Below are 13,798 nucleotides of genomic sequence, written 5' to 3'. Positions count from 1 at the left end.
CAAATGCAGATGGGTATGGGATCAGTCCCTGAGGCATGGCTACCCATGGCCACTCCCACCATGGATTTTTTAAAGAAGTTTTTTTTCCCCAAATCTGTCACTTACTGATATGTTTATGGTAGCTGGCCAGATGACTGTGAAGGCTCGTGTCTCTGCTCTGGCATTAGGACTTCAAGTGTGTGTCCTCTCATGCTTGCACAGCAAGCAGTTATTGCCCAGAAAAGACCTCAGCATTTGATTGAGTTAAGCTACTAGTAGATACCTTGACTGCTTTACTCACTAATGAAACATACATATTCTCAAGTTTTGCTCTGTTCATATTTTCAATGTTATGGTAAATTAATGTGACCAATAACAGAACAAAACTTGGCTGAGCAGTCTCCGTTTTATAATGATTTGTGTGATAGTCAATCTCTCAAAAGACTGGAACATAATTAACAAACTTAGAACAAAACCACCAGTCTAGCATATTTTACTGATTAATATTTTCAAACACTCTTCTTTAAAAATCATATTAAACAAAACACTTGCTAAAAGCCAATCAAATTCTTTACTTAAAAATAGGAGAATAAATGCAATCATCACTATTCTTCTTACTTCTGCTAAGCCCACCTCACATTCCAGCCTTGTCCTTTCCTCTCACACTTCATGCAGAAGGCAGTGTAACTTCTTCATTGCTCTGTCATCCAACATCTCCCAGTGGACTTCTAGAAAGCCAGTTCTGCAGGACTTGTGGCTATCTTCCCTCAAGTGCAAGACAGTGTTATTTCAGGTGTTTTCCTCACAGAACTGCAGATTTGCTAACAGATTATTTCCTCAACATTATCTATTACCTTGGACTAGAAATAAAGTGTCCTGCCTAATTTTGAATTAACCTCCTTTCCCAAAAACTAATACTAAAGAAGTCAGTTTAAATTGCCTTGTTACATGTACTTTTAAATTCTTTATTTTTTACTCTTTGAAAATTCCATACATATATACAGAGAAATGTAAATATATTCACCCTGTTCCCCATTTCCCGTCCCTGGTTTCCCTATGTTCCCCGAACTCCTTCCTAACATTTTCTCCTTCTCTTCTCCTCCTCTCTCTTCTTCTCCCCATATCACCCTTCTTTGTGGTAAATTTCAAACTCCAATATGGTTACCCATATATGCGTGGATATGGAGTTATCCATTAGAGCACTGTTACTGATGGTCAATCCTCTCTCACAGCTATCAGTGGAAAATAGTAAAAGGTTGGGCTTAGAGATCATCTTTGCTAACTACCTGGTGATGCTGATGGGCTTAATCACAAAATCAAGGTCTTGTGTCGATGACTATATTTGGAGCTGTTCACAAGTGGAGCAGGCATGACATATTCACAAGCTAGTATTTGACGACGCCCCTCCCTATCTTCTAGTTCTTGCATTCTCCTTCCTGTTCCTTAATGCTCCCCAAGCTTCAGTGGGGGAGATGGAGATTGATAAAGGCAATCATTTCAGAGTGAGTCCTTATTATATTCTGATCGACAGTGTTAACTGTCACCTATAGAAAAAGAAACTTCTCTAACTAATGATGAGAGCAGCCCAGGTCTATGGATCTCAACATACACAGTTATAAGGCAAAGTACTCCCCAGAACATATGACATCCCCAGCTATGAGTTTTAGACGAGGAACATATCTGAAATCCAGGCAGGAATCAGCTAGTTAGCCCATAGCATCACTGTTGTGCCAGAATGCACATCTTGCCTTGCAATTTCATATTAAATGCTTTCAGAACTCAGTACTGGGTAAAACCACAGATATCTCTTTTCTGTTGGTGTCTTTTCTCACCCTGCATATTACTTTCTTTTACTAGGAAAACTAGGCAGTAGGCAGGAAGTTTCCTACTACAGCTGAGATTGGTTATTGCAAGGAAAGCATGTGTTGTCTTCAACAATAAGAATTTCCTTATAGTTATAGTCGATAATCAAAGTTGACCACAATAGCCTGGAATGTTTTTGTAGACATCTCGGGCTTTCTTGACCTATAACACACACAAGAAAATAACCATGTCTTTCATTACAATTTTGGTATAATAGGCAATGTCTTCTTGGAGCATCATTTTCTTCTCATGTAGGGTACCTTCATTTTAATTCATGTTTTAAAGCTACATTTTGAAATTACCTTATTAACTAACAGATTTCAATGAAGTTTTTATATATTCATGGTTAAGATTGACCTAGAACTCATCCCCTCCTTCAAGGACTCCAACTCCACTTACTCTTTTTTTTTATTTCAGATTGTATGAATTGTAGTACACTTTTGATTATTTTTTCAAATGAGCTATGATATCATAGCCTTCTGTATGACCTTTTCATAACCTTTCATTTGACTTAGCCATCCCTTCTACCCGCTAATAGGCCCCTTAATCCTATGATCTCTCTACTTAATTCTCTTTATCCCCATCAAGTTTGAGAAATATTGTGATAGATTATTATTTACCAGGAGAATATTGCAACAAAATATTTTAAGATTGTTATTTCAAACAGTTTCATATTAACAACAAAGTTTCAAACTTTTTAATGAAATAACACAAAATATATTTTTTGTTCTATCATTTTTAAAGTAACTAACTGCTTACCAGGAAAAAAATGAGAAAGAAAACAATGACAAATAATGCATAACCCGAGGATATTTACCACTGTGCAGATCAGATTTAAAAGGAAATAAGAAATGACTATGTATAAACTTCAAAATGCAAAATGATAAGGTAAATTGAGCCAATCTGAACCACTGTCAAACCTGAGGACTCTGTTCAGAAAGGGCTTCATGACAACTATTTTGCATCAATTCCAAAGCATCATGAACACAGCTTCCACGATTGCATCTGCATTTGCTAAGTCCCCTAATTGTATTAATCTGATATTTCTCACTGTGAAAATGTGCTCTGGAAAATCAGTTTAAAGGGAGGAGGGCTTGTTTTGGTGACTGTTCCAGAGGCATCATACCATGGTCAGTGGTCTCCACTGCTTTTATTGTGGTGCAGCAGAAGAGAATGATGGTGAGTGCATGGTGGAACCGGACTTCTCACTGAGACATGGCTAAAATGAAGAGGCAAAGGGGGGAGAAGGGAGAGAAGGCAAAACCCGCCTAGTAGGCCAGCAATGGCTTACTTCCTCCAAATAGGCCTTGCCTAACAATGTGCTAAACCTCTCACCACTGACCACACCCTACTGAACATGAACCTACAAGTGAATCATACAGTTGTGAGTCAAGGTCTGCCTGATCCAGTTCTTACATGGGGCCAACATTAAACACATTACCACACTGTGGGTCTGTAACGTGTTGAGGACACTTAAAATACAAATGTGGTACCACATCCTCCACATAAACTGTGTTTGTGTTAAATGCTGCTGTGCTCATAGAATAACAGCAAAAAGGCCTGATTCAGGTGCCTGCATTGCACATAATTTGGCGGTACATGATTCTCAGGAGAATTCAAAGTAAAAAAAAAAAAGTAAAAAGAAAATAAATTCACAGAAGTACATGGGATGGGGCAAGTAAGTAAGAGATCTCAAAATTTTCTTATGCTGATTTTATAGTTGGTTTCTCATTATTCTCATTTTATAGCTTATCTCCAATCAGTATTGTCCACATGATTGTATAGACTGTGTCATAATCAAGTCAGCTTGCCCTGTTACTCAAACCCTCCTGAGTGCTCGGGGCTCCATCTGATCATAACACGTGCCCAGGAGAGATGCTTTATAAAGTGACACACTACCCCACAACTAGCGACATGCCCAAATTAGATAGATGGATATTATTGAATACCTTAATTAAAAAAATTCTAAATCCATAGTTAAAACCAGCAGCCTTTGTGAAGAAAGTGACAGCTGCCGAGAAAATCCAGAATAAGGGATTTCATTTCTCCGCAAACTTTCTTCAGTCAGCTGACAACCACACAAGCAAATTCCCTCATTTGAAATTTGCTGCTTGCACTCTTTCCCCCTTTTTATAATGTCTCCAATATCCTCGTTCTCCTGCCCCTCAGGAATTATAACCCATATTGTGATAAGGAAGTGTAAATAGCCTTTGATGAACCTGTAATGCTTCTTAGGTATCTGAAGACAATTCTTCAAACTAAGGTATGAAGCCCAGACCATTCATTTCCATTCCTGGAATTCTACTTCATTGGAAAAACACAGGCCTAAAACTTTTAGTGACCCTCTGCTGTGTATTATGCTTCTGTGAATTCTTGGCCTAAAACATGACAAATTTCCCATCAGGCTCAGACAGAAATTGTCCAGCTGTTCCTTTGTTTCCCCACACCACTCACAGCTCATCAGTCTGATGGGGAAGCCTTACACTCGGAGATGTTGTTTTTTCAAAATTGTTCTCCAAGTGAGATAAGAGGATAATCTTTTGTGAACGAGACACCCCCCCCAAAAAAAAAGAAAATACCAGTATGAGTTGTAAAATTAGAGGGGAAATAATTACAAAGTGATTCTGATAAATATGCTCAATGTTATTGTGTGTTACTATATTAAGCCCTGTAAACTATTTGAAATATCTGGAATACATTTGCACATCTGAGCCACGATTTCAGTCACAAATTGATAAAGAAAGTGAAGTGATTCTGGGAGGAGTGAGTTGAGGCTCTTGTTCCATTCTTCCCCATCACATTAGCTATTTCTGCATCTTCACTCCAAGACAAATATTATTTTAAAGACTGTTATCATCTCATGTTGTGAAACACAGTTCAGTGCAGTAATCAAGGGTCAATGAGTCTTGTGACAAGAGAGGCTCAGGGAAAGAAAAGAGTCATTTAGATTCAGTGAATATTTCAGCCATTGCTTTGAGAAACAAACATCAACAAAGAATTTCCCCTTTTACAAGCCTCCCACTCAGAAGAAGTGAAGGGGCCAGTTTGGTTTTCCTTTTGATAACTAACAGTCTCCTTATGATTACAAAGATGTCTTCTGTCATCCTTCTGTTATAGATAACAGTAAAAGACATGAAAAATAAATATCCAGTAAAGGCAACCTGATGTCAAAAGTCCAGACGTTCCAGAAGTCAGGAGGGACTGCAGGAGGCTGTGCAGAGGGCTGCAGGTGTAATAGATGCAACACCAAAGCAAACAAGCAAAACAGCATCAGCAAGTTGGACAGCACTGAAGAGACAGGCATGCGAGAGACATAAGAGGTCCTGGGAGGAAGATGACTCCCTTGGAGTTCGTGCCAGGAAAAGACTCTCCATAGAGGCTACACCCTAAGACTGGATGCTAGGTCACGGGGACATGCAGGGACTCGAATACAAGAAAATTCATTTCGTGTTCAATATGGTAAATAACAAATAACCATTACATTTCTTATGACTATGCCCGGATTGCCCTGTAAGTACATTTTGGGAACATTAAAAAATGTCACTGACTACCTACATATTTCATTACGTTTTTCTTCTGCAGGTCTCTCGAAAGACTGGCAGCTACTGTGAGAGCCACCTATCTCCAAGACAGACACAGATTGCAGCTCTGCAGAAAAGTACAGTCTGGGACACAAGTTACAGCATTAAATCAAAGTGTGAAAACACACATTTGCTTTTCAGTCTTGGGTCTGAATTTCTCAGAACAGAATGTCTCTATAGTTTGAGTAGTCACACTCTGAATAAGTCAGTTACATCAGAATTGGCTCATTGTTGTATCAAAAATCATTATGTGCATATATTTTTACTAACTGCTTCATTCATTTATTGGTTGGATTGTATGATAACATCCCATGTTGTATACTGCATTCGTTACATATTTTTCCTACAATTTGGTTCACATTAATTTTAGAGTTTAAATATGTCAGCGCAGTGATAACTTGAAATCCGTGCTTCCTTTTGGTAGGTGTGTTGTGGCAGGAATGTGAAGGGTACATGCTCATAGCCAGTGTAGCTGCTTGGTGTACATCAAGTCACCAATCAAAGACTCTCGTCCAAGTTTTGTGTTGTTGCTGAACTCCCTATGCCTTACGAAGGGCATAACAAGTATTTCTAAAGCATGCCATTGTTTGTTAGGAACCAGTCCTCCCCTCTTCTATAAGATGAAATCACCCAGCGATGAATCAAAGCACAAATCTATTCTCTTTTTTCTCTTTCTCTCTGCCTGTGTGTATGTATGTGTCTGTCTGTATATCTTTGCTTCTCTCTGCTCCTTTTTGCTCTGTTTCTCTCTCATCTCTATCTCTGTCTCTCTGTATCTCTCTTTGTATGCATCTGTCTCTCTCTTTCTCTGTTCTCTCTCTCTCTCTCCTAGACAGAGTGAGCTATCCTGTTCAGGCAGGTATAGAATAAACAAACAATTCAGGATTATCTGTATCATTGAAGTTTAAATTTGTGCACTCAAGTTTTAGAAATTTAGAGTACTTTATTTGCACACTTCAAAACGCAGCTATCCATGTTTGGCATGTGTATCCTTGAATTATCCACAGTTTTTAATGAAATAAACCGTGATATTCTCTAGACATCACAAATAAACATAGGTTATTGTGTTTTTGTTTTATGAGCCTTGCAAACATTTCTGTTTTCTTCCTTGTAACATCAAATGACTTGTCATTCTCAATTTGCCTCCATAAAACCAGTGCCCCATAGGAGGTGCTGTCTAAAGCTGGATGGTCACTCTCCACATCTGCCAACTCTGTGAGAATGCTGCCCACGTTTTCAAGAGCTTCTGTGAAGGAGTGGACCTGGGAGGAACAGTTAGATTCAAGGGTTCATTCCTGTAGCACTAGAAAAGATGGGAAAAAGATAGTGACAGAAGAAACTCATTAACCCCAAAATAAAAAAAAAATGCAAAAGCATGTCATTTTCCTGAATGGTCAATGAATTGGAGGAAGTTATCTAAAATCTATAGGTTAATTGAAAAGTACTGTTTCTGTTTGAGTCTGCTATGGCCTTGAGTTAATGAACCACAGCATCCCTGATATAGCATTTTGAACAGAAGGGTGTATTTTAAATGAAATTTAAACAAAGAAAGGCTCCCTGCACTGCCTCAGGCAAAACTAAATTACTATTAGGTTTTGCACAGCAGGAGGTAAACATTCTTAAAATAATTGGACATGATATAATATTGTTTTAGCGCTTTCTTAAGAGTCTTGCATAAAACATATTTCTCTAAACTGGTTCAGTAGTTTGAAGAAAGTAGAAGAACAGATTTGTAGCATGGAACATAACAATGGTGTATTAAAATGCTAACTAGTTCTGCAATGTCCTATTGATGTAGAGCAGAAAGTTACACTGGATTTATAACTTGACAAAGGCTAGAATTTATTTTTTGGATAACAATGTTCCGGAATATTCATTAGAATATGTGCATGTATAAGTAAGAAATACAAGAAGGGTGTGAAGCGACAGTGCACTATTAACCTACAATACTGGAAGTAATAAAAAAGATTTAAAAAAAGCCAGAAAAAACAAACAAAAGAGAGAAACACCAAGTAGGATGGTGGCATCACCCACTCAAAGAAAGAAGAGATGTAAAGGTAGGGAGGAACTGAGGAAGGCTATGGAGAATTCAGTTTATTCCTCGAAGGCTTACTCATCAATATGGAAACCAAGGATCACTGCTTAACTACTTGAAATGGTTTCAAAGATTCTGGCAAGTAAAATTGGATAGAATTATTAAAATAAACCTACTATACAAACAAGAAGTGTTGAAACATATGACATAGAGTGAAGGATTTGAGAAACAAATACAATCAACATGCAACAGCAAACCAGTGTGCAGCGGTGGTGGTGGTGGTGATAAGTACAGTGGTGGTGGTTGTGGTGATAAATACAATGGCGTTGGTGGTGGTGGTAATAAGTACAACCCAACAGTGGGGTGCTGGTGGTAGGTACTTAACTTTGAAGACAGTTTCCTGTAAGATTCCCTTCTCTGGTCTTACACTCAGAAATTGCAGGTATACCACAGAGTAGCATGTTTGTATGGTACAACTTGAAGTGAACAAGTTTTGTATGCGTTCTTCTGCTTTTAAAGATAAGAATCGGTTCCCATTTTTAATCAGTTAATAAAGACCCATGGTTCCAGTATTCAGTGTTACGAGTTATTACGAGGGAGAATTCTAGTACCAGTGACCTTTGAGTCTGGTAATATCTTGACTAGCTACAATCCCCTCAAGAGCTGAATCCCTAAAATCCTTCAGTAGGTGGGCATGAAGTCAACCTGACAACTTGTATTCACAGTGCCACATACACGAATTTAGGAGTTTTGCCTTGCCCATTTCCAGGCCTTGGAGAACCATCTCAGAGCAGAGAGACTATAAATTAGAGTAGATAAAATCAAGACAGCAGCTAAGTATACAAGGTTCAAAACCAGAATCACTATCAAGATTGAAATAGGTATAACTAATTTCTACCTACAAACCCAGAGAGCCAATTAAAAATCTATCTATTAGAAGGGATAGTGCTGGTATCTGAAATGAATGAAATTTGATTTTGTTCAGATCATATATAGCAGGTGAGACAGTATAGGAATTTTATTAGAAATAGTCTGACTAGCTCTGCCAATGGTCTGTGAGGTATTTGACTATCAAGTTGGAGACACAAGACTTACCTTCTGAATGTGCTCAGTTTGTGAACACATTCATCACACTACCATACTATTATAAAGATTATGGTAAGCTTATGTCCTTACAACCCTATGTCATTATAAAGATAAAGTAGTCTCATGTAAACAGACATCTTACCAAAAGGTAGGGGGTGGGCCGGAAATGCTGCAGCCTTCTGCCAGGGAATCCTATTGAGTGAGGGCACTTTCAGAATAGGCTTGGCTGCATCCACTAAGAAGTTCTTCAGTGTGGGGCCAGGAAGATGACACTGTTGGAAGTCCCAGAAGGTCCGTGAGAACACTGGCCAGCATGCAGGTGTGTGTGTGAGAGAGAATTCAGCAATGGTTCTGGAGGAACTCCAAGGTCGCTGGAGCCAGCATCACACAGCGGCCAGTTTCAAAGTCCCTTTGCTGATGGAGATCAGGGCACAGGTAAGCTGGTGCCTTGTCATGGGAACAGGGCAGTGCAATCCCAAGCTGCTTCCAAAGTTCAAATTTTTGTGTCGTTTTAGGGGACTTTAGTTTTTCACTGCAGAGTCTCCCAGCTCAGCATTGAGTCAGTAACTGGTTCATTAGCATATCAGAACCTAAGGATTATTTCTTGTCAGAGCTGCCTGGGGACTGGTTCCCTAACACATCTCACAAGCATTACTTTATCCCCAGTCTGACAGTATGCTTTTCACATAATGCAAAATGTGATTTTCACTTATGTTTCTGACAAATATACACACAGCTTTCAACGTCTGTAGCAGCATTAAGTGTCAACTCTTTTCCCCACAGCCACTATGAAGCTATCTGAAGCCAAAAATTAGATAAGCTCCCTGGTAAGTGTGGTTTGGAGCCCTTTGGGTGCATATAATGTCTTCTGGTCCTATGGATGGGATAAAAATGGAAACTGAATGACCTTACCAATGGAAAACATTTAAGACCAGTGATGTCATGCCAAAGGTAAATTGGCAAGGTAATTTACAGCTTGTTAATATGGACATAGAAGAAAAAAGAAAAGACTGAGGAACACAAGGCAGAGAGATAGCAAGGTGTATCTTTTAAATGAGGGAGGAGCAAAAGTCACGCTTTTACTTTGTTCCTTTAAGCAGACATTTAAGGCTGCTGAAGTGCTTACTTTACCAAGGGTCGTTGGCTGGGGTTGAAGTGGGGTGGATGGCGGGCAGGGGGTTGGCGTTCCTTGGAGGTTTCCTTCACAGATGTCCTTTTCTAAGGCACAGCTCAAGACTGATGGCATGCCTAGTACCTTGATGGATGTAGGAAAAGATAAAAGAACAGACAGAGGGACTTCCCAAAGAGGAGTTAATTGTTGGCCCTGAAGGCTTTCCTTCTAAGTTTTATTTTGCACTTGCACCGGTTCTCTGTGGAAAATGGAGTTTGGTTTATTTTCCCAACACATCAGGCTGGTTCTGGAACTCATATTCTTAAGCAGCCTATGGAAATTCACTGAGTCTGGAGACAAACCGTTTTAAATATCAGGCTTTAACAACTAGAAACACACTTAAATATACAAAGGGCATCCATGAAGCTTAAGCTTCAACTTAGAGCCAAATGGGAAGCGAAAAGGCTTTTGGTAACATTACCTGCAGGTAAGGTGAGTCTCACAGTAAATCCTTTTAACTAGAAGTCTGATTAGCTAGTTCAGTATTTCTGCAGGACCAAGATCTTAGAGGATGAAGATAGTGTCTGATTCCTGGAGATTTAGTTACAGAGAAGTGATCAGGGAGAAAACACTCTGGCGTTGCAGAAAGCTCAGAAGGTGAGACTGAAGACTAATTTTAATGGTTAGTTTGGGGCATTACACGGTGACTTGGCAGAAACAAAAAATCCCATAATAGGGAAATTTACTGATCAGAGATTAGAGTCATGCTGGGGTTTTGAATTGGAAAAAAAAATAATCTTTACGGTTAAGAATAACATAAGAATGCTTTAATCTGCCTGTAACTGATACAGCTATGATGGTCATACCTGATATGTTGGTAGCCGTTCTTGGGGTTTAATGGGGAGACCTTCGAGAACTGTATCCCATCAGGTGAAATGGTCACAGCCATTACTTAAGGATTTTGTAGGATCTGAAGTAAACTCAGATTCCCGTTTATCAAAAGGTATCTTCACAATAAAGAAAGCGATACTCCAGTATTAATAGAAAAAGCAAGGCTAAGGAGTAAATTATTTTATATCCTAATGGTAAAGTGATATGCTTGATCATGGGAGTCACACTGAGGCCCATAAACTGACAAGAATCAGACACTAATTGCCTGGGATATGAGAATAAAAAAGAGTCGGAGGCCCCACTACTGTGACAGCAAGACTTCCCCTAGATTTAATGAGAATAGAATTGAAAGACTATCAGGAGCGATCCCGCTCTGGTCTACAACCTGAGAGTCTTTTAGTCTTTGAGACAGTAATCTCAGTGTCTTTATTTTTGCAGTATTAAAGGCAACATATCTTCCAAAGATGTCTAGATACACGGTTTTGTCTTCCAGTGACATGTCTCAAAACAGAATCACCATTTATTTGCCAGTTTCCTCTGGCAGAGAAGTCAGAACTGATGCTAAGTCTCTTGATAAGACTGAAAGGAGTCTGTATGCCTTTTTTTCTCTCTCCCTGTGAGCTTTCATTGGGTGTTTTGTGAATAGTTACTACCTTGGCATTTAATTTACAATTACTGTTTACATTATTTGCTTAATGCTGGGTTATTACAATAAACCACCCTCTAGTTGTTTATAAATGATATTTTAAAGAAAAACAACTCCTCAGGCCAAATTAACACCTTTCTTATAAGATTTTAGAATCAAATTTCTTCCAGTTATGAAGGATATATCTGAGATGCAAATCAATAGGTATTAATGGTATGTTAATTATATATCTACAAGAGAAAGGAAAAGCAACAGTGTACACCCAGCGCATCTCCCACTCAGTCAGTAGTCCAGGAGCTGGGGGAAGCCTGCTTCACCTGATCTCAGGGTTGCCTTGGCTAGCAGTGACCAATTTTCACTTTTCTTTATTTTTGTAAAATTTGTAGTAAAGGTGGGGCATGATTTCTTTCTTGTAAGGATCTGGGAAGATTTGGAGAAAAGCAAAAATTGAAAAGCCACTGATCTGATCACAATGGATCAAAGGCCAATGGCCTCAAGAGAATCTCTACCTTCCCTTTAGCACCCAGTTATTACATTATCCAGAATATGTTATTGACATTATTTGAGATCTAGCATTCCCTATTTGATATGGGATATACATATCAATACAGGCATCTAGAAAACATTGCATAAATGGAGTCAGCCTTCGTTAGAAAAGGGCACCTGAGTTAGGTTAGCATAGATATAGCAGGAACTTTAAGTTAAATGGAGTGAGATGAGTAACCCAAGGAACTTAACCATGAAGGAAGCAGTGAGATGCCAGAAGCAGGGTAGCGAGTGTATGCAACAGAGGGAACTCATAAGCTTAATAGAGCAGGGAATTCAATGGTCTCAAGCCAAGAGAGGAGAATGCATACTTGAGTAGAATTAAGATAAAAACAATTTGAATTGTGATCAGGTGAAAACACTAAAATGTATGTCTGAGGGTTATATAGACTCTTCCCCTGGGATTAAAACCTTCCTTGGAGGGAAGCTACTTAGAAAAGGATATTAAGAGGAGGTAAACCAAGGATATTTTAGAACAAGATACAGGAAAGTAAAATAATAGGATGTTGAGTTGAAGCATTCCATCTTGCCGGGAAATTCACTAAATATGAGAAAGTAGAGATGAAGAAGTAAACAACTCAAAACAAATTCAAGAAGTCACTGAAACTGATCAGATTCACTAAGACCCGCCCTTTCCATGCATATATAAGTGATAAGGGCTGCTAAGAGATGCTCAGACAAGCTGAACTGCCGGGAAGATGTTCAAACCCAAAACCTGTTTGTAAAGGACACTTTCCAGTCTGTAGAGCTGCAGGCAATGCAGTGACCTCCAGGTCCCCAGCTTTCAGCTGCTGTCACCTCTGCTGGGTGGGCTGTGGTGATGGAGGTGTCTTTGAGTAATTTTTGATCCTGTAAGTAACCTCTTATCCATATCCCTGTGAGTAAGCCCAATAACATTTATCGGTTCACCAAGTTAGACTTTGGTATTATTCTTACTTTGGTCTGCTTTGGTTTCCTCTACAGGTTAATAGATGTTTTCTCATGTCTACCTATAATAATGCCAGACAATACTGGAATCTCCTTCTGTCCTTCCCTGTGCTTCTTAGTCATCATGGTTATCTCCACCAAAGCATTCAGATGACTTACACAGACTGTAATGTAGAGTACAGGAATGATTTATTATAAAGTGTGCATCATAAAAGTTGAGAGTGGACAGTCAACAAACAGACTGTTATGGAGGAAAATGGTCTCATGCCCTAAGGATAAACCTTAGCTAGAGAGACCACTGTGACAATTTACATTTTAGAAAAGTCAAATGTTGTTTTGAACGTCTGCAGGGCAGATTTACTAAGGTTCTGCCTAGGCAAGTAGCAGAACCATTTGGATAATCTCTTAGGGGCTTAGGACCTTCTGAGCCACAGTCATTAAGGCAGTTTAGGATGTTACATCTTCTCTCTGAGCCAGAGGCATGCCTCAGATCCCATTTCTCTGACTAGTAATTAGAGTCCTGAAGTTTAAGTTTGTGGTTTTACAAGCTATGGAATATGAGGAAGTGATCATTGCCAATATTTAAATAGCTAATATTTAACTTGCTATCTAATAGGGTGAGGCAGACATCATGGCTCTAACAGTTAAAGCTAATGCCTGAAAATGTTGGCTGCTCAATTTTATGGCTTTATTTTCTATTCTTTTCAAGGGTTTATTAAACCTAATCATGATTTCACAGAATCAGAATCAAGAGACTGCCATTCCATAATTAAAAGCATTTCATGATGTCAAAAAAGAAAAAGGAAAGAAAAATACAGGGAGAGTCAGAATTAGTTACAAATTGCCAAGGATACCAGTTTTTCACAAAACAGGGGAAGGAAAAAGACTGGAATTTCATGAGTACAAACTAAGATGTGATGTCCTGGCTACACATGGGATATGCTCTATGGGCAGCTCTTTTGTACTTGACTTCCCTTTTTCTCCTATCGTTTTGTACTTTAAATTCATTTTGAGTTACAAGTTATATACAATGAAATGCACACATCAAAACTCTTTCCATTAGCCCATTTGTAAGATTGTATAAACCCATGTAATCACCATTGAAATACTGCCATGGAACATTTCCATCATTC

This window comes from Microtus pennsylvanicus, chromosome 22 (assembly GCF_037038515.1).
Source record: "Microtus pennsylvanicus isolate mMicPen1 chromosome 22, mMicPen1.hap1, whole genome shotgun sequence".
NCBI classification, from domain to species: domain Eukaryota; kingdom Metazoa; phylum Chordata; class Mammalia; order Rodentia; family Cricetidae; genus Microtus; species Microtus pennsylvanicus.
Note: the sequence above shows the minus strand (reverse complement) of the source record.